This window comes from Ostrea edulis, chromosome 3 (genome assembly GCF_947568905.1).
Source record: "Ostrea edulis chromosome 3, xbOstEdul1.1, whole genome shotgun sequence".
In the NCBI taxonomy this organism is placed as follows: Eukaryota; Metazoa; Mollusca; class Bivalvia; order Ostreida; family Ostreidae; genus Ostrea; species Ostrea edulis.
Window position 1 is genome coordinate 80,391,148 of NC_079166.1, and position 23,468 is coordinate 80,414,615.

Consider the following 23,468-nt stretch of genomic DNA (forward strand, 5'->3'; position numbering starts at 1 on the left):
ATCTCCGACTCGTAGTCAATCACAAGCATTCGTAAATCACTCGTCGGTATCCATGTCTAAATCGTAACATTCCGTATACTTTTATGGATTTGTGAAATACGTAAGAATCCGTAAGAAAAATCCGTGAATGTTAAGGTACTACTAGCCATTGTTCACACACGTATACCTAGGCTGAAGGCGGACGCGCTTACATAGGGAAATAAATGTACATTGTATTTAGGTTGTAAACAGTAGTTCTAATTCATAAAACCAAAACAAAAACCCAATCACAGATTTACCGTTATAAATTTTTTTAGTTTTTCCACGTAAATATAGTTATGTATCGTTATATAATCTATTTGCGCAATACACACGCACGCTAATGTCAAATGACGTCAAAGTGCATTTTTATAGCGTTTAACTTATAAAATGCATTACTTTCATGAAGAAATAGGTCTATGGCACTTGCCCGTGCCTAAATATGACCGTAAGAAAAAATGAAGCAAATGTTTCAACCTTTCCGAATATGATATACGTTTTTAAATATTTTGCTTTTTAGAAAAGATTTTACTAACAGAATATAACACAATTTTTGTCATTTCGGCTTAATTTTCCTACTTTCCGGTAACGATGTGCGATTTTGAATGCATGTTTTCGACTAGTTCCCAACATCGCACAGAAAAACTTTGAGTAGAAAAATTGTTTAGTTTTTACTCTACTTTTAGAAAATATGATTTGCTTCATTGTTTTCCAATTATTAACAAAACGCCCCCAATTTAATCCCGTCGGCACATAAAAGGCGTCAAAAGGCGTCACTGGGCGTTAAAGGGTTAAGTTTAATCGTCTTCCTTGGAAGACGGTATCAAATAGTTGAAGTATTGTACAGTCTTCGGATAATGCACTTCCTCTTCCTTGGGATTGGTAGAAAAATATAATGAAACTGACGTTCTAATCTTATTCATTACAACTACCAAACACGTTTCTACAATTCGACAAATAACAGAAATGGTCTCTTTCTTTTACGCAAACCTTAAAATTATTCTAGTTAAAATATGGGCAATTTTCAGCTATTTAGGAGTTTTTGTTCCTTGCTGCGTGAAAAATTAAACACGCTGGACATCTGCTTTTCTTTGTTTTTGTTTCTTTTTTAAATGGAAAAGAAAAGCTTTCTATTTTTAGTACAAGAATCATGTCTACTTAAGGTCATACTAGAAAAATTATTGTACAGTAGTTTCTAGTAGGTGCTTTTTAAAACTGGACTTTATATAATATTTACCATATCAGAAAAATTTGATTATATGGTCATTTGATAAAAATATTATATGAATATAGCAACGAATTGAACATACATGTTAACATAGAGAAGACAAATATTCTAGTGTTTAGAAACAATTTTAAATTAAGCACACAGGATGGATGGTCTTATAATGGCATTCAAATTCATGTAGTGGATAGTTTTAGTTATTTGGGAGTTAATTTTTTTATTATAATGGAAATTTTACTAGAACTCAAAACATTGTAGCATCACAGGGAAGGAAAACCATGGTTCATGTGAGTGAAATATGTAATGAAAACACACTGAATATCGAAACTAAATTAGATGTATTTGTATTTATGCAAGTAGCGTTTTGAATTACTGCTGTGAAGCCTGGGGGGGGGGGGGGGGTAGTACTGCCAATTGATTGATTGATTAATGTTTTTCTCCACACACAACAATTTTTCACTTATCTGGTGGCGCCCAGTTTTTATTGGTGGGAGAGATAACCCAGATACAATGTACCTGGGAAGAGACCAACGGTACTGACCTTTCGAAAGTAAACCTGAAAACTTTCTCACTTACCGGCACGAGCAGGATTCGAACCCGCGCAGACCAGAGGTGAGAATCCGTATAATTTTGAGCGCGATGCTCTCACCACTTGACAACGGAGGCCCTGTGTACCGCCAATGACATAGAAAAATTACATTTGGAATTTTGTGAGATAATTTTGCATCTTAAAAAGTATATCAAAGTTTATTGTATTATCAGAATACCCCAGTTTCGAGATACGAACTCTTCTGTGTAGGAGGTGCATTTGAATGACTAAGTGGGACAGAGTGAACCTACAGTCGGCGAGGAAGATGATGAAATGTGTTAAAAGCGGCTTCTCTTTTAACATGTAAATGTGGGAAATACAAAATACTATCGAAAGAAATGTTTTTACTAAAGTGGAAACATAAAAACAATGTCATATTTGCAAGTATTAATGTCTTAGATATGGTACTTATGACCAACGAAATAACGTGATATGATAAGAATTCTATGTATTTAATTACCCCCTAGGTAAACACTTATAACTTACTTAGTTTGTGTATCAGTCGAATTCGGGTGATCTAACATTGTATGAGAAACTTAATGAGTACATTCACTTACGCAGTGATGACTATTAGTCCCACTCCCGCGTGTAAACAAAATGTTTCGCGCCTGACCATCTACGGAATTCTCCAAAGGGAAATAACTCGGGTGTATCTCGAAACCGGCGTATTGGGGAGATCACCTTTAAGTATTGTCAGAAAATAACGGATCTTGAAATATTGGATTAAACTTTTAGACACATAGACAATTGTATTTTGAAATCATTGTATAATCATATGTAAGAAGATATTGACTTACATCCCAATTGGTTAACTGATGTAAGGAACTTACTATAGAATTTATTCATCACTAATGATAAAAGACAACATTTTTCATTTGCATATTCACTCATATCATGCAGTCTTTTAATAGCATCTGGTGTTTATCAAATCAATTAAATAAATACGCTTCAGAGCATCTTCAGAATTGAACAGTACCATATTGACGTGTCCAAGATGGAATCTGATTTAATTCATGCAAAACTTCAATCTCGATACACAAGTAAAATTCATTACAATTTGTGCATAAGACATTCACCTACAACTATTTTTGGTTGGTTTTGTAAATGTAGGCGCGGAACATTTGCTGTTAGATGCTATACGTATATTGATCCTTGGATACTCCATACAAGAGTGTAATTGTGATGGATACTCCAGACATCAGTGTAATTGTGACCTTGGGTACTCCAGACATCAGTGTAATTTTGATGGGTACTCCAGACATCAGTGTGATTGTGACCTTCGGTACTCCAGACATCCGTGTAATTGTGACCTTGGGTACTCCAAACATCGGTGTATTTGTGACCTTGCGTACTCACGAAATCACTGTAATTGTGACCTTGGGTCCTCAAGACATCAGTGTAATTGTGACCTTGCGTACTCCAGACGTTGAGACTTTGGGTACCTCAAACATCAGTGTAATTTTGATGGGTACTCCAGACATCAGTGTAATTGTGACCTTCAGTACTCCAGGCATAAGTGTAATTGTAACCTAGGGTACTCCAAACATCAGTGTAATTGTGACCTTGGGTACTCCGGACATCCGTGTAATTGTGACCTTGGGTACTCCAGACATCCGTGTAATTGTGATCTTGCGTACTCCAGACATCCGTGTAATTGTGACCTTGGGTACTCCAGATATCAGTGTAATTGTGACCTTGCGTACTCCAGAAATCAGTGTAATTGTGTGGATACTCCAGACATCAGTGTAATTTTGATGGGTACTCCAGATATCAGTGTAATTGTGACCTTGGGTACTCCAGACATCCGTGTAATTGTGACCTTGGGTATTCCATATATCAGTGTAATTGTGACCTTGGGTACTCCAGAGATTAGTGTAATTGTTACCCTGGGTACTCCAGACATCAGTGTAATTGTGACCTTGGATACTCCAGACATCAGTGTAATTTTGATGGGTACTCCAGACATCAGTGTAACTGTGATAGGTACTCCAGATATCAGTGTAATTGTTAGCTGCAGAACTGTAGCTCTCTGAAAAAATATTTTGACATAACAGAGAGCTACAGAGCCACCCCTTATAAAAACCTTCGACTTACGGCGCACAGAAAGCTGCGCACGGTTGAGGGCTTATATCGTTGTATTCTTGAGTTGCTGTCTCATAAATTTAATATCAAAAAATTCTTAACATATTTTCCTACTATACTTGTGTCTAAACATACCTTCAAATATTCATTAAAGCCCCATACGACCTGAAAACTCCCAGCTTCAAACGATTTCGTTTGTTGACCTAGCCATGTTAGGTAGCCGGTCAATTCGTACCCTGTTGTTGTTGGTATCTATTCATAAAATTCGTTATATGTTATGTATTCGCTCTTCATTTATTATCAATACGAATAATTTATAGAAATAAAAAAATAAAGTTTTTCTAAAGGTAAAATAAGCTCTTGATTCATGAAAATGCTACTAAAGTCCTTAACACTCGTGTGGCATGGGTGGAGACCGAACCAGACTAATGAAAGACGCATTGCCGTGAGTTTAGCTATTTGAATAATTATTATTTAAAGGCACTGGGATGATATATTATTTAAAATATTTAGCTAAAATATTTGTGGTGATATTAGTTCACATCTAGACGTTATTGTTCAAGTATGGAAATTAACCAGGATTCGAATTGACCGGCTACCAAACATGGCTACGTCAACAAACGAAATCATTTGAAGCTGGGAGTTTTCAGGTCGTATGGGGCTTTAATGAACATTTGAAGGTATGTTTAGAAACAGGTATAGTAGGAAAATATGTTAAGAATTTTTTGATATTAACTTTATGAGACAGCAACTCAAGAATACAACGGTATAAGCCCTCAACCGTGCGCAGCTTTCTGTGCGCCGTAAGTCGAAGGTTTTTATAAGGGGTGGCTCTGTAGCTCTCTGTTATGTCAAAATATTTTTTCAGAGAGCTACAGTTCTGCAGCTATGTAATTGTGACCTTGGGTACTCAAGGGGTTGGTGTAATTTTGACCTCGGGTACTCCAGACATCCGTGTAATTGTGACCTTGGGTACTCCGAACATTAGTGTAATTGTGACCTTGGGTACTCCAGACATCAGTGTAAATGTGGCCTTGGGTACTCCAGAAATCCGTGTAATTGTGACCTTGGGTACTCCAGACATTAGTGCAATTGTGACCTTGGATACTCCAGACATCAGTGTAATTGTGACCTTGGGTACTCCAGACATTAGTGTAATTGTGACCTTGGATACTCCATACATCAGTGTAATTGTGACCTTGGGTACTCCAGACATTAGTGTAATTGTGACCTTGGATACTCCAGACATTAGTGCAATTGTGACCTTGGATACTCCAGACATCAGTGTAATTGTGACCTTGGATACTCCAGACATCAGTGTAATTGTGACCTTGGGTACTCAAGACATTAGTGTAAGACGGGACTTTCGAGGTATGGACCGACTCTTGACTTTTATTTACGTAATTTGTAGGGTATGTCACTTCCGGATTACAATATCAACTAAGTACATGTAATCAAGCATGGAATATTTTATTTGCTATCAAATTCCTGCATTTAAATGTTATCTTTGAAAGAAAGGAATCACTACAACTATTTTACAGGAAAATGCATTTGTTTAAATTATTGGAGTTGGCGAAGCAAATAAATCTAGGGAATATCTTTAGGATATCGGTATAACATCACGCCGTGCATCCAATGATAAGCGTCTAAATCTGCCTTTTCTCTTCCATCTATTTTACACTCAGGTACTAATTACTGGTCAATATTGGTCAATAGTACATGTAACCTGGATCGTCATCGTAAAACAGCGCACAGTCCTTTACGGACTGTCTGCTGGTGAAACATCATTTGTATCAATATCAACTTTGCCCTACAATTGGTTATTACCACGTGGTCGTGGTGTATAAACGTCAAATATAATCGGTCGTTCCGGCACATTCAGAAAGTTCCGTAGTGTGCGTGTTCGCTAAATGTATGATGTACATGATGCTGCAGCCTATCAAACAAGATATGACAATAATTTTGAATGCATATTTTGTTTTGATGTGCGCTCTATATACTTCTTTTTCTAAAGTTATATGAAATATTTATGGCACCGTTTTAGTACGGTACTGTAGGTGTATGTATTGTAAATGAATTACTGATTCGCAGTCTGTGCCCGGTTTAAAATAGGATTATCGTTCGCCAAGCTTGCCCACCTTCTTTATCTATTTATAAGTATATAAATGAGGTACCCACAATAATTAAAAGTGCTTATTTACAGGATGTCTTACTCCTCTAACACAACAGATGTCAATAATGAGATCCACAAATAATTTTATTACCGTCACTGGATTATATACTTTAGAGGGGAAAATAAATTGCGGTGGACATTTTCGCTATATTCGCGGTTTAGACAAATCCGCGAATTTAAGAAAACGGGGATATTTTTATATTTAATAATCTTTGATACAGATTGTGATTTTAAAAAGGGGGCTTATAGTGATTCGAATCCACGAATTTATGAACCCGCGAATAGGTAAAAAAATGGGGGGGGGCGAAAATTACAACCCGTGAAATTATTCCCCTATACAATAAGCGACATTCCTTATTCTATTTAGCATATTAACCGTCTTTTGTTAACATCACTAATGAGGTATATAGGCTTAAAAAAAATGTTCGAAAATTTTACAGCATTGCCTATGGCATGTCAAACGTTGCAATATTTGATCTTTTCCATTTGTATTGTATAATTTTCCATTTGTATTCTATATTTTCCATTTGCATTGTATAATTTTTCATTTGCATTGTATAATTTCCATTTGTATTGTATATTTTTCCATTTGTATTCTATATTTTCCATTTGTATTCTATAATTATGTTCCCCAAACAAAGTTTGGGAACATATTGTTTTTACTCTGTTTCTTATTATTATTATTATTATTATTAGGGTCTTCCGTCTTCAGCGGAAGATCCTTCTATTATTCTATTGTTGATTTTTCACTTTTCTTATTATTATTAAGGTCTTCCGTAGCAACGGAAGACCTACTTATTGTGCTGGTTAAGATTATTCTTATTATTCTTTTTTTTTTCTTCCTAGACGCTAACTTTGAAGCTTCATATCTCGCTCATTCCTCAACCGATTTTGCTGAAATTTTCAGCTTTAATACATTTTACTAAAGACTTTCAAAATACTTTTAAACATTTTGGATATTCTCTTCCGCTTGCGAGTTATTTCCCTTTTCGTGAAATTTTAGGGGCTTTGGTTTCCAGATAAAGGCTCCGAGACTATAATAATTGGAGCAGAGAAAACACTGAATTGGTAAAGAAGAAGCATTGTAGTTGTGCACATCATATTTTGTTTTTTGATTTCGCCATTTAAAATGGCGATAGAGAGGGGTCAAAAATCAGGACGCCTGAAAGAGCGAAAATTTGCACATAATTTCCTTTGTATCTTTTAAACTAAAAATATTTTGTTAAGACATGTAAAATAAAAGTTGTGTAGATTTCAAGAGCTTTTATTTGACACCAGTAAAAAGGGGCTGTCCCCTTAAATTAGGGATCTACGGCCCCTACAAGTTTTCGCTTTATAGCTCAAAAACGGCAAAGAATTCGATATGGCTTCCGATGGAAAAGTTGTTCTTTAACATCTTATTTATCTCATGAAATTGTTATTTTGTTCGAATCTTGTGTTATATTAGAGTAAAAAGCTATACCCGTAAACAAGTAGCCATTTTCATTTGGCAAGTGAGCGAGAACTCTTCATGCGTATAACTGAAATAAACTTGCTAAAAATAACATACCTGACTACAATAGATACTAATATTCATTTTAAATAAGGTTTTTAACATGCTCTGTGGTTCAAATACTAATTATTTAGTGATACATTTCTCTTTTTCTTTCGTTTTAACATAAACAAACCTTCAACAACAACAAAAGGAGAGAGGTAAATTATCTTTTATTTGTTTCATATTAGAATTAAAATAAGTAATATACATAAAAATAAAACGTTCAAACGTAGAATAAATCATGGTCAATAACTGCAAGCTGTTTACATTCTTCACGGTCAGCGTTGTTTATACAGTTATGTAACCCAACTCTCGCCTCGCTCGCAGGTGTCCAGAGTGACAAGCTTGCATAATCAAAACAAAAACATCGAAGCTAACTCGGCTTTCGTCCATCGCATAAATAAACACATCAATTACTGGAAAATTATGTTTGAAATCATTTTGAATCCTTTTACATTATATCATACTTAATTAACAATTATATTATGTTTTATTTCAATTATAAAGTAATTGTAAAGATGCTACCGCAAACATTTCGAGTTAGTGATCAATGGACCTCATAATATTTGTGTCAAGTTATACATACATTTAAAAAACCCTACACAATTTTCCTGATTATTTATCGGGTTGTCATTTTCCTCACAATAAGTTTACGGTAAGGGTATGTGACGTTTCTAATTGTCAGAAAAAATCGTACTAAATAAAATGAAGTAGTTTTAAGTTTTATTAACTTATAATTGTCTGCATACAGAAGGATTTATTTGTCGGTTCATTTCATTTCATCTAAATACAATCATGCGTGCAAGTAGATGCGGTTTTTATGAGTGAAATGAAAAAGGCAAGAGCGCCCCAAATATATATATACATCTCAAGCGTCTTATTGTGTTTAATTTTGGAGATTCATCACATGTGGACAAGCAATCTGTGATTTAACTCTACTTTAGCCAGTTGATACACAAACTTTCTGCATTCTCTACAAAGTGAAAAAAATGGATCCTTTTTGTAAACATAACAAATAATTTATAAACTTTATTTTTTAAATCACGGGTTCTTATCATGATTATACCAACTCTAAACATGTATAGAAAATCATCAGAAATCCACATCGAATCAGTCTCATTTCATTCAGTCATTAACTGCAAGCATTTTACATAGACACCGGGGTTTGTTCTTGTTTACAATTACGTAACCCATGGCTCGATTGCCCGAGTTCGGAGCCATCGCATGTGTACCAGCGATCAGCGGCAATACATGTACACACAAAAACATTACCGTTTTAATGTAATTTGCAAACACAACGATTTACAGAAAATTATGTTTTTAATAAAATAGGATTTTTCAAATGATTGGTGGAAGGACAGGAAGTTCCAGTTCCCACCCTCCAATATTTTTGCCAACATATGCTTGACAGTATACAATACAGATCGTTAATTTACGGTCATGCCCTTTCCAGGCACGTAAAACCCGGCGGGGGGGGGGGGGGCAGGAAACCTAACGTTTTACTGTTAATTTACTATGAAAATGGTCATTGGAAGGCCTGTTGCCCCTCCCCCCCCCCACTTTTGTAGTGAAATGCGCTAATGTTATGTAAAGAACAAATTTTTTGGTGTACAGAAAAGTTGGAACCTACCCCACCCCACCCCCACCCCCCTCCCGAAATAGGATTTTTGACTTTGGGAAATTGTCCGTTTTCTTTCTTTTTTTTTTTTTTTTTTTTTTTTGCTTGTCAAAGATTTTTTGGTAAGTGGAATTTTTTTTTCTGGCTGCCCCCTCCCCCCCCCCCCCCACTTTCAAAAACGATGTTACGTGCCTCCTTTCAATCTGCCTTATGTCTACCTCTTTTGTTTTTACCTATTGAGGATTTTCTGTTTGGTTGCCTGCCTCTAACTATATTGCTTTCTACGGACTTGACTCGTGACTCTTATAATGATAGTACGCTGATGAAAATGTCTTTGCGCGTTCATTTCGGTGTTGAAAATGAATACACTTGCCGGTCAATGGAAGGTTTGGATTTAGATTTTTTAGAAATAAAAATTGAGATAGGACTTTAAATTGATACATCATTTTATATATGAAAAAACCTTATTAAGATTTACTTATTAAAGAATTGATTAATCATATTTTCCTGTTGAATCATGAAAATTTGAACACAGATTCTGAATTGCATACATGTATTACTTTAATTTATAGTAATTCAAAAAACCTGCTTCCTGGGCTTCGAGATTCAAGGCCAGAGCAGTTCAACAACAAAGATGTCGACATTTTCAAAGACCTGTATAGGACGTAAAACATATACAATAGATCATATAATCACTGGGATGAACTCAATGAGAAAAAAAGCAATTGTTGCTTATCAAAGTTCGAGGGGGGGGGGGGGGGGGAGGGGAGGACCTCCAAAACACACTCACAATTAAAGTGTGGAACTCGTAAGTTGATAGATCTATTGATTGTGTCAATATGTTCAAAACAATAATTAGAGTTTCAATTTTCGGTCATCTGGCGGGAAAGATAATTTCCTTTAGATATTTTTTTAAAAGTGTGACAACTATAGGGTCAGTGAAAAAAGGTGCTATTATATTGTAAATTACATTCTTTAGGCCTATAGGTCATAAGCACTGTATATCAAAATAAAAAACGTGTTACTTACGATTTGAATGACAGACACTTTTCTGATACTAATGAAATGAAAATATGTGTTCTAGAAGGATGTGCGCACGTAGTATCGGGGGAAGGGGGTGGGGTGTGAGAGGAGAAGCTTGTCCCCTACGCTTTTTTAATTACGATTTGAATGTCGGACATTTTCCTTATTTAATGACCCCCCCCCCCCCTCCACACACACACACACACACATACAATCACACATACACTATACTCTGGGAAGCCTTTTAATTAATTTTTTTTTTTGCATTGTCGATGATGTCGAAAATATGTGTTCTTGAAGGATGCGGGCACGTAGTGTTGGGAGTGGGGGTGTCAGAGGGGAGGCCTGTCCCCTCTGCTTTTTTTTTCAAACATAAATATTACTGTTATTCTACTAGGAAAATGTTCATTGGCTCATTCCTCAACCGATTTTGCTGAAATTTTCAGCTTTAATACATTTTACTAAAGACTTTCAAAATACTTTTAAACATTTTGGATATTCTCTTCCGCTTGCGAGTTATTTCCCTTTTCGTGAAATTTTAGGGGCTTTGGTTTCCAGATAAAGGCTCCGAGACTATAATAATTGGAGCAGAGAAAACACTGAATTGGTAAAGAAGAAGCATTGTAGTTGTGCACATCATATTTTGTTTTTTGATTTCGCCATTTAAAATGGCGATAGAGAGGGGTCAAAAATCAGGACGCCTGAAAGAGCGAAAATTTGCACATAATTTCCTTTGTATCTTTTAAACTAAAAATATTTTGTTAAGACATGTAAAATAAAAGTTGTGTAGATTTCAAGAGCTTTTATTTGACACCAGTAAAAAGGGGCTGTCCCCTTAAATTAGGGATCTACGGCCCCTACAAGTTTTCGCTTTATAGCTCAAAAACGGCAAAGAATTCGATATGGCTTCCGATGGAAAAGTTGTTCTTTAACATCTTATTTATCTCATGAAATTGTTATTTTGTTCGAATCTTGTGTTATATTAGAGTAAAAAGCTATACCCGTAAACAAGTAGCCATTTTCATTTGGCAAGTGAGCGAGAACTCTTCATGCGTATAACTGAAATAAACTTGCTAAAAATAACATACCTGACTACAATAGATACTAATATTCATTTTAAATAAGGTTTCTAACAAAAGAGACTGTCTCTTCGAGCCGGAAGAACAGATAGCAATATTACCGAACACTAATTATAATTCCAGCAAACAAAGTTTAAGATATCACCAAGTCCGCCTATCCGTGCAAATGTGCCCAGACCGCAACTTTTAAAAATACACCGTAAGCTCAATCTTCACATAAAGATTATTAATGACAATAACATAAATAATCTTGATGTAAGGTCATTTGCACCATTTCTAAAGGTCTAAAAGTTAAAAATTGATTAGAGTCTTAATAGATCTAACTAATGGCAAATTTTAATTAATACTGAAAGAAAAGTTTCCATAAGATCAAAGAAAGTGTCCTGGCCTTGACCCATGCTCATATTGTCAAGTTCACTTTTTTGAAAATACAAACCCTGTCCTGACCATATGCTGTAATGAAGAAACATTTAGATTTCATACTTACAACAGATTTTCATGTTATTTGAGGCTGCATTAGGACCTGACCCAAGGACATATGGTCAAGTTCAAGGTTTTTATGTCACACAGCTCCGACGGAAGACCTCTCGTTGCTTTGCAACGAGCTTTGCTCTAGTTAAGGTCTTCCGTTTCCAACGGAAGACCTTCTAGTTAAGGTCTTCCGTCTCCTGCGGAAGACCTTACTATTATTGTTCGCGTTCTTCTTCTTCATTATTATTATTATTATTATTATTTTCCTTGGTAGTACACGCGTTTTTCTCAGCCAGTTCTCGATCGATTTTCACGAAATTTTCAGAAAAGATATCTTTTGGTGACGAGACTTTGCTTGCAAAATTTCGTGCTTGACGTCACTTCCGGTCAGGAGTTATCTCTCTTTTAGTGACTTTTTGAAGGGTCTTGTTGTCCACACATCTCCTCCGTTAGTTTTGAAGCTAGAGTCTTGAAATTTCTACACAAGATAGAGTAAACATTTTAGAAGATTTGTGGGGGATTCGATTTTACCGGAGGCGATTTGCCTAAACGTTCGCCTGGACCTGAAAAAATGGATGCCAAAATTTTTCGCCGATTTCGGCGATTTTTGACCTTTGATCTCCAATATCTTTTTTCTTGCAAATATTTTGTTAAAATATGTAGAACAAAAGTTGTGCACATTTACGAGATCTTTTCGAAAATATCAAGGTTTAGGGACTAGCCCCTTCAATTAGGGATCTAGAAGGGCTCAAAGTCTAGATCAAATATCTCAAAAATCGTTAATATTTTGGTATAAGTCAAAGAACAAAAAATGTTTATGTCAACAATCCAAATCTATTCATATAAAAATTTAGGTCATATGTTACGTAATAAGGGATTTTAAGGGCCAAAACCATAAATTTTTTACCCCTTGTATCTCGAAAACGACAAATATTTTGAAAAGCAATAAAGAACAAAAGTTGTTCAGAATGATGATCTGAACAATATGCATATTTCGTTTTTACCCTATGTGGCCCCGTTAGGGAGCTACAGTTTGGCCCCTAAAAATTACTTCTAGAAATAACTCGAGAACGGTAAAGAATTTCTAAATACTTGTTGAACAACAAATGTTTGAAATGTCATGACCTTTCTTACGATATCAAGCAAAAGGGGCTGACCCTTTAAATTAGGGGCCCAGAAGGGTCCAAAGGTTTATGAGAATATCTCAGAAACTATTAATATTTTGTAATAAGTCATTGAAGCGGAAATGTTCATCTAAACAAGCTTGTTCTTATCAAATCAAAAAGTAGGTCATATGTTACGTAATAAGGGATTTTAAGGGCCAAAATCATAAATAATTGACGCCTCATATCTTTAAAACGACAAATATTTTGAAAAGCATTATTGAGCAAAAGTTGTTCAGAATGATAATCTAAACAATATGTACATTTCGTTTTTTCCCTATGTGGCCCCGTTAGGGAGCTACAGTTTGGCCCCTAAATATTTCTTGTAGAGATAACTCGAGAACGGTAAAGAATTTCTAAATACTTGTTGAGCAAAAAATGTTTCAAATGACAAGGCCTTTCTTACGATATCAAGCAAAACGGGCTGGCCCTTTAAATTAGGGGTTCAGAAGGGTCCAAATGTTTTTGAGAATATCTCAGAAACTATTAATATTTTATAATAAGTTGTAGAAGCGGAAATGTTCATCTCAACGAGCTTGATCTTATCAAATCAAAAAGTAGGTCATATGTTACGTAATTAGAGATTTTAAGGGCCAAAATCGTAAATATTTGACGCCTCATATCTTTAAAACGACATATTTTTGGAAAAGCATTATTGAACAAAAGTTGTTCAATGTGTCATAACCTATCGATCAATATCCAAAAATGGGTCTGTGGGCCTCATGGCTCGCCTGTAGAGTCGATTTTTGTCGATATCAGTCGATTTCAAAAACTTGTAACTGGTAAATATTTTGTAAGGACATATTGAACAAAAGTTGTTCAGTTTATCGAGATTTATCGATTGATATCCAGAAATAGGCCTATGGTCCTAATGGCTCGCCTGTAGAGTCGATTTTTTGTCGATATCGGTCGATCTCAATAACTTTTTACAGGTAAATATTTTGTAAAGACATATAGAACTAAAGTTGTTGAGTCTATAGAGGGCTAACAAATGACATCAAGAAATAGGCCCGCGGGCCTTATGGCTCGCCTGGAGAGTCGAATTTCAAACGAATTTCACCGCAACTTTGCTTCAGAAGCTTATGATATGAAAAATTGATTATATCTAAAGTGTCTTAAAGTCGGAAACTAAATTGGGACTCATTTCTCTTTTTTCTTTTTCTTTTTTTAACTCCGAGTGCATCAACAAATCGGACGGAAGACCTACTCGTTGCTCGCAACGAGATCGTGTCTAGTTATTATTATTATTCTTTTTTTTTTCTCCTTACCGATTTTTGTGCAGAAGATTTCTCGGAGATGGCTGGATCGATTTGCTTCAAATTTTCAGGATTGATGCGTTGCCATTTGAAGTTTGTACCGCCGTTTCAATTTTTGAAAAATCACTTCCGGTTGGAAGTTATCCCCCTTTTATCGATTTTCAGATGACCATTTTGTCCAGACAAAAACTCAAAAACGATAAAAGCTAGAGTGCTGAAATTTTCAGTGATGTTAGAGGACATGTTGTAGTTGTGCACCTGGGTTTTAAAAATTTCAGGAAGTGCCTAGTATGGAAGCTCGGTAGGGGTCGAAAATGGAGTTTAGAAAAGTGGCCAATTTTTTTCCACGTTTTAAATCATAACTTTTTACTCGTAAATATTTTGTTTAGACATATATAACAAAAGTTGTACAGTTTATTGAGATCTTTCGTGCCATATCAAGAAATGGGCCCATGGGCCTCATGGCTCGCCTGAACCATTGAATTTCTGTTACAATGATTAACTTTTTTCTCACGAAACTTTTGATAAAACATGTAGAATAAAAGTTGTTCAATTTTGCAAGATCTATCAAAGGATATCAAAAAATAGGCCCCCAGGCATCATGGCTCGCCTGAACAGTCAAATTTGTATCACAATTAATAACATTAATAACTTTTTTCGCGAGAAACTTTTGACAAGACATGTAGAACAAAAGTTGTTCAGTTTCGCAAGCGTTAACTAACGATCTGAAGAAATAGGCCTGCGGGTCTCGTGGCTCACCTGAACAGTTGGGTTATTGTTGCAGTCTATAACATTTTTGTCAAAAAACATTTAATAAGACATCTAGAACAAAAGTTGTTCAGTTTTGCAAGATTTTTCGAACAACATCATGAAAAAGCCGAACGGGCTTCATGGCTCGCCTGGAGAGTTTGATTAGTTTCACAATCAATAACTTTTTTCTGGAGAAACTTTTGATAAGACATGTAGAACAAAAGTTGTTCAGTTTCGCAAGTGTTAACTAACGATGTTAAGAAATAAGCCTGCGGATCTCATGGCTCACCTGAACAGTTGGGTTATTGTTGTAATCTATAACATTTTTGTCAAGAAACTTTTAATAAGACATCTAGAACAAAAGTTGTTCAGTTTTGCAAGATCTTTCGAAAAACATCATGCAAAAGGCGAAAGGGCCTCATGGCTCGCCTGAAGAGTTTGATTAGTGTCACAATCAATAGCTTTTTTCTCGAGAAACTTTTGATAAGACATGTAAAACAAAAGTTGTTCAGTTTTGCAAGATCTTTCAAACGATATCAAGAAAAAGGCCCACGGGCCTTATGACTCGCCTTTACAGTCTGATAAATGTCGCAATCAATAATTTTTTTCTCAAGAAAATTTTGATAAGACATGTAGATCAAAATTTGTTCAGTTTTGCGAGATATATTTAGAATGATATCAAAAAATAGGCCTCCGGGCGACATGACTCGCCTGATCAGTCGAATTTGTATCGCAGCAAATAACATTATTGACTTTTTTCTCGAAAAAAGGCTGACCCCTTTAATTAGTGGCCGAGAGGGGCAGAGAGTCTTTAATTTATAACATTTAAATGATCAATATTTGTAAAACATTACGGAAGCTAAATTGTACGTCTAAATAATATATTTGTATCATTATTTATGAACGAAAATGTCAGTCAAATTCTTATCTCATCACATCTAAAATTGGGCGGAAGACCCACTCGTTGCTCGCAACGAGATCGCATCTAGTTAGGGTCTTCCGTCTTCAGCGGAAGACCCTTCTATTATTCTATTGTTGATTTTTCACTTTTCTTATTATTATTATTCTTTTTTTTTCTCCTTACCGATTTTTGTGCAGAAGATTTCTCGGAGATGGATGGATCGATTTGCTTCAAATTTTCAGGATTGATGCGTTGCCATTTGAAGTTTGTACCGCCGTTTCAATTTTTGAAAAATCACTTCCGGTTGGAAGTTATCCCCCTTTTATCGATTTTCAGATGACCATTTTGTCCAGACAAAAACTCAAAAACGATAAAAGCTAGAGTGCTGAAATTTTCAGAGATGTTAGACGACATGTTGTAGTTGTGCACCTGGGTTTTAAAAATTTCCGGAAGTGCCTAGTATGGAAGCTCGGTAGGGGTCGAAAATGGGGTTTAAAAAAGTGTCTCATTTTTCTCTACGTTTTAAATCATAACTATTTACTCGTAAATATTTTGCTTAGACATATATAACAAAAGTTGTACAGTTTATTAAGATCTTTCATGTCATATCAAGAAATGGGCCCATAGGCCTCATGGCTCGCCTGAACCATTGAATTTCTGTTACAATGATTAACTTTTTTCTAACGAAACTTTTGATAAGACATGTAGAATAAAAGTTGTTCAGGTTTGCAAGATCTATCTAATGATATCAAAAACTAGGCCTCAGGGCATCATTGGCTCGCCTGAACAGTCGAATTTGTATCACAATTAATAACATTAATAACTTTTTTCTCGAGAAACTTTTGACAAGACATGTAGAACAAAAGTTGTTCAGTTTCGCAAGGGTTAACTAACGATGTTAATAAATAGGCCTGCGGGTCTCATGGCTCACCTGAACAGTTGGGTTATTGTTGCAATCTATAACATTTTTGTCAAGAAACTTTTAATAAGACATCTTGAACAAAAGTTGTTCAGTTTTGCAAGATCTTTCGAACAACATCATGAAAAAGGTCAACGGGCTTCATGGCTCGCCTGAACAGTTTGATCAGTGTCACTATTACTTTTTTCTCGAGAATCTTTTGATAAGACATGTAGAACAAAAGTTGTTCAGTTTTGCAAGATCTTTCAAATGATATCAAGAAAAAGGCCCACGGGCCTTATGACTCGCCTTAACAGTGATAAATGTCGCATAACGTTATACTCGTAAATATTTTTTTTAGACATATCTAACAAAAGTTGTACAGTTTATTGAGATCTTTCGTGCCGTATCAAGAAATGGGCCCATGGGCTTCATGGCTCGCCTGAACCATTGAATTTCTGTTACAATGATTAACTTTTTCGTCACGAAACTTTGATGAAACATGTAGAATAAAAGTTGTTCAGTTTTGCAAGATGTATCTAATGATATCAAAAAATAGGCCTGCAGGGGTCATGGCTCGCCTGAACAGTCGAATTTGTATCACAATGAATAACATTAATAACTTTTTTCTGGAGAAACTTTTGATAAGACATGTAGAACAAAAGTTGTTCAGATTCGCAAGCGTTACTAACGATGTTAAGAATAAGGCCTGCGGGTCTCATGGCTCACCTGAACAGTTGGGTTATTGTTGTAATCTATAACATTTTAGTCAAGAAACTTTTAATGAGACATCTAGAGGAAAGGTTGTTCAGTTTTGTAAGATCTTTCAAACAACATCATGAAAAAGGCGAACGAGCCTCATGGCTCGCCTGAAGAGTTTGATTAGTGTCACAATCAATAGCTTTTTTCTGGAGAAACTTTTGATAAAACATGTAGACCAAAAGTTGTTCAGGTTTGCAAGATCTTTCAAACGATATCAAGAAAAAGGCCCACGGGCCTTATGACTCGCCTTAACAGTCTGATAAATGATAAATATCGCAATCAATAACTTTTTTCTTAAGAAAATTTCCATAGGACATGTAGAACAAAATTTGTTCAGTTTTGCGAGATATATCTAGAATGATATAAAAAAAAATAGGCCTCCAGGCGGCATGACTCGCCTGATCAGTTGAATCTGTATCGCAGTAAATAACATTATTAACTTTTTTCTCGAAAAAAAGCTGACCCCTTTAATTAGTTGCCGAGAGGTAGAGAGAGTCTTTAATTTATAACATTTAAATGATCAATATTTGTAAAACATTACCAAAGCTAAATTGTTCGTCTAGACAATATATTTGTATCATTATTTATGAACGAAAATGTCAGTCAAATTCTTATCTAATCACATCTAAATTTGGACGGAAGACCCACTCGTTGCTCGCAACGAGATCGAATCTAGTTCTTTTTTTTTTTCTCCTTACCGATTTTTGTGCAGAAGATTTCTCGGAGATGGCTGGATCGATTTGCTTCAAATTTTCAGGATTGATGCGTTGCCATTTGAAGTTTGTACCGCCGTTTCAATTTTTGAAAAATCACTTCCGGTTGGAAGTTATCCCCCTTTTATCGATTTTTTAATGACCATTTTGTCCAGACAAAAACTCAAAAACGATAAAAGCTAGAGTGCTGAAATTTTCAGTGATGTTAGACGACATGCTGTAGTTGTGCACCTGGGTTTTAAAAATTTCCGGAAGTGCCTAGTATGGAAGCTCGGTAGGGGTCGAAAATGGAGTTTTAAAAAGTGTGCATTTTTTTCCACATTTTAAATCATAACTTTTTACTCGTAAATATTTTGTTTAGATATATATAACAAAACTTGCACAGTTTATTGAGGCCGTCCTTAGGATTTCTATGGCAGATTCTGCCATATTTTTATGGCAGAATCTGCCATAGGCCCCCTGGAGGCCTTCATGTATGGGGTATGGTATTAGTATGGGTATATATCATTAGGGGACCTTCGTCCGACCTCGGAGGGGGGGGTTTCGATTTTCTCCCCCCACCCCCACCCCGGGGGTAGGGCTTTTTAGTTAAAATATAGCCATTTTCAGCCCCCTGAAAAAGATACTAGTTATTATTATTTTTCAACCCAATTTGGTATATGGGGTGACTTGGAGGTAGGCTACCGGACCATGGACTTGGTTTTTGGAAATTTCCTTACCCGGAGCGGAAATGATCCGGACAAAATCGGAAAAAACTCATGGCAGATTCTGCCATAGGCCCCGTGGAGGCCTTTAACGAGGGTAGTAGGTATTATTATGGGTGTATATCATAAGGGCATCTTAGTCCCACCTCGGAGAGGGGGTTTCCAATTATATGCCCCCACCCCTATCCGGAGGAGAGTCCGGGAAATCCGGAAACCGAGGAAAATATCACTTATTCATTCAGAAAAAGCTTCATAATTATCCGATCAGAAATAGGATTAGATATTCGTGTTTGTCTCGTTAAGACGAAAAAAAAGATATAAAGAACTTTGAGATAGGACAATAAATAAAAAAAATATATGCGATGAGATATATTTGGCCACGCCCACGGAAAAACTTAAAAATGCACAGTTTTTCGGATGTGAAATCTTTATTTATTACTCGATCTTAAAGTATCTTATACCATCTTATTCGTCTCAATGAGACGAAGAGAATGATATCAACTTCATTTGGCTAGGTCTATGTATAAGAAAACCACAGCCCCAAAACTTGTATTTTTCACGTGTCGAAAAAACTCTAAGTCCAAAATCACAAGTTTTTGGGAGGTAAAATCTTTATTTATCACCCTAACAATTATTGGATTACATATTCTTTCTCGTCTCGTTAAGACGAAGAAAATGACATAAGATATCATGGGATAGGACCATTAATTTAGATTTTGTCCCCGAAAAACCATGTATTTCCTATATAATTCATTGCATATGGTAAAATCTGCCATGAATTTTTTTTTTCTTTATTTATTGGAGTACATCAAAGTTCTTTATATCAATTTGTTCGTCTCAAAAAAGGCCCAAATAATATGCAATCAGTTTTGGGGTATCTTGAAAAATATTAATTTTAGGTGGCCATAATTGATTTTGGACTCTATAGCGTCCGAGACGTATACATAGGCCAAATAGGAAAAACTTTCATTTATCAAGCAATGTCAGACTTCTTTACATCATTCTTTTCGTCTCAACGAGACGAACAAAATGATATAAAGAACTTTGAGATAGGACCATAAATAAAAAAAATATGTCCTCGATGGCAGATTTTACCATATGCAATGAATTACATAGGAAATACATAGCTTTTGGGAGACAAAATATTTATTAATTGTCCTATCTTATAGTGTCTTATATCATGTTGTTTGTCTTAACGAGACGAAGAGAATGATGTCAACTTCATAGAGCTAGGTCTATGTATAAGAAAACCACAGCCCAAAACTTGTATTTTTCACATGTCGAAAAAACTCCAAGTCCAAAATCACAAGTTTTTGGGAGGTAAAATCTTTATTTATCACCCTAACAATTATTGGATTACATATTCTTTCTCGTCTCGTTAAGACGAAGAAAATGACATAAGATATCATGGGATAGGACCATTAATTTAGATTTTGTCCCCAAAAAACCATGTATTTCCTATATAATTCATTGCATATGGTAAAATCTGCCATGAATTTTTTTTCCCTTTATTTATTGGAGTACATCAAAGTTCTTTATATCAATTTGTTCGTCTCAAAAAAGGCCCAAATAATATGCAATCAGTTTTGGGGTATCTTGAAAAATATTAATTTTAGGTGGCCATAATTGATTTTGGACTTTAGCCTACGGAATGCACATATAGCTCAAATAGGAACTTCTTTATATCACTAAGTCTCCTGATAAAGATAGTTTTTCTCCCAATAACTTGTCCTCTGCACCAGTACATTGGTGTGGGGGACTTTTTTTTTCTCCCAATAACTTGTCCTCTGCACCAGTACGCTGGTGTGGGGGACTTTTTTTTATCACTCGCTGTAAAATGACTAAGTCCAAATTGTAAAAGGTTTAGGGCATAACATTTTCATTATCCACCCTACATTTATTTTAATTACATATTCTTTCTCGTCTTTTTAAGACGAAAAAAATGATATAAAGCACAATGTCATAGCTCAAGTAATAAAAATTTTGCCACCTGAAATACTTTACATTCCTGTTGAGATTATGTCCCTTTTAGGAGGGTAAATAAGAAAGACCTATTCATGTCCTAAAACTTTATTATTCAGGATATTTAAAAGATCTTTACATCATTTTTTTCGTCTTGGGGAGACGAGAAGGAATATATAATCATATTTTATGTAACATGAATAATAAAAATGTTGACCCCAGATAACCTGATTTGGGACTTAGACTTTTTCCGACGAATGACTGAAAATGCTTTGGGGGGCTCATAATTTTATTTATCAAGCTAGAAATAAGAGCTTGGTATCACCTGTTTCGCCTCATTGAGACGAAGAAAATGATATAAGAAACATTAAGGTGTGATAATAAATAAGGAAATCAGCCCCAAAAAGCATTTTTTATCACTCGCTGTAAAATGACTAAGTCCAAATTGTAAAAGGTTTAGGGCATAACATTTTCATTATCCACCCTACATTTATTTTAATTACATATTCTTTCTCGTCTTTTCGAGACGAAGAGAATGATATCAAACTCAATATCATAGCTCAATAAATGAAAATATGACTTCCAATAATCTATTAACTTCCTTATAAGAGTATTAGGCTTATGCCTTATAAGGAAATTAGTAGATTTTTGAGAGCCAAATTTTCATTTATTGAGCTATGACATTGGGCTTTATACCATTTTCTTCGTCTCAATGAGGCGAAAAAGAATATGCCATCAAATATTTTTTCCGACCAAAGGGTACCCCCAAATCCAGGCACGGGCCATAACCCTAGCTCTGCGAGATTTAAAATTAGGGTTAGACCTCAGTCCTGTATTTGTCATCCAAAAAATATTTTGTTACCATAGTCTTTCTCGCCTTTTTGAGACGAAAAGAATGATATCAAACTCAATATCATAGCTCAATAAATGAAAATATGGCTTCCAATAATCTATTAATTTCCTTATAAGAGTATTAGGCTTATGCCTTATGAGGAAATTAATAGATTTTTGAAAGCCAAATTTTCATTGATTGAGCTATGACATTGAGCTTTATACCATTTTCTTCGTCTCAATGAGGCGAAAAAGAATATGCCATCAAATATTTTTTCCGACCAAAGGGTACCCCCAACTCCAGGCACGGGCCATAACCCTAGCTCTGCGAGATTTAAAATTAGGGTTAGCCCTCAGTCCTGTATTTGTCATCCAAAAAATATTTTGTTACCATAGTCTTTCTCGCCTTTTTGAGACGAAAAGAATGATATCAAACTCAATATCATAGCTCAATAAATGAAAATATGGCTTCCAATAATCTATTAATTCCCTTATAAGAGTATTAGGCTTATGCCTTATAAGGAAATTAGTAGATTTTTGAGAGCCAAATTTTCATTTATTGAGCTATGACATTGAGCTTTATACCATTTTCTTCGTCTCAATGAGGCGAAAAAGAATATGCCATCAAATATTTTTTCCGACCAAAGGGTACCCCCAACTCCAGGCACGGGCCATAACCCTAGCTCTGCGAGATTTAAAATTAGGGTTAGCCCTCAGTCCTGTATTTGTCCTCCAAACAATATTTTGTTACCATAGTCTTTCTCGGCTTTTTGAGACGAAAAGAAATATATAATCATATTTTATGTAACATGAATAATAAAGATTTTGACCCCAGATAACCTGATTTGGGACTTAGACTTTTTCAGACAAATGACTGAAAATGCTTTTGGGGGCTCATCATTATATTTATCAAGCTAGAAATATGAACTTGATATCTCCTGCTTCGCCTCATTGAGACGAAAAAAATGATATAAGAAACATTAAGGTGTGATAATAAATAAGGAAATCAGCCCCAAAAAGCATTTTTTATCACTCGCTGTAAAATGACTAAGTCCAAATTGTAAAAGGTTTAGGGCATAACATTTTCATTTTTCATCCTACATTTATTTTAATTACATGTTCTTTCTCGTCTTTTTAAGACGAAGAAAATGATATAAAGCACAATGACATAGCTCAAGTAATAAGATTTTTACTCCCTGAAATACTTTACATTCCTATTGAGATCATGTCCCTTTTAGGAGGGTAAATAAGAAAGACCTATTCATGTCCTAAAACTTTATTATTCAGGATATTTAAAAGATCTTTACATCATTTTTTTCGTCTTGAGGAGACGAGAAGGAATATATAATCATATTTTATGTAACATGAATAATAAAAATGTTGACCCCAGATAACCTGATTTGGGACTTAGACTTTTCCCGACGAATGACTGAAAATGCTTTGGGGGCTCATAATTTTATTTATCAAGCTAGAAATAAGAGCTTGGCATCACCTGTTTCGCCTCATTGAGACGAAGAAAATGATATAAGAAACATTAAGGTGTGATAATAAATAAGGAAATCAGCCCCAAAAAGCATTTTTTATCACTCGCTGTAAAATGACTAAGTCCAAATTGTAAAAGGTTTAGGGCATAACATTTTCATTTTTCATCCTACATTTATTTTAATTACATATTCTTTCTCGTCTTTTTAAGACGAAGAAAATGATATAAAGCAC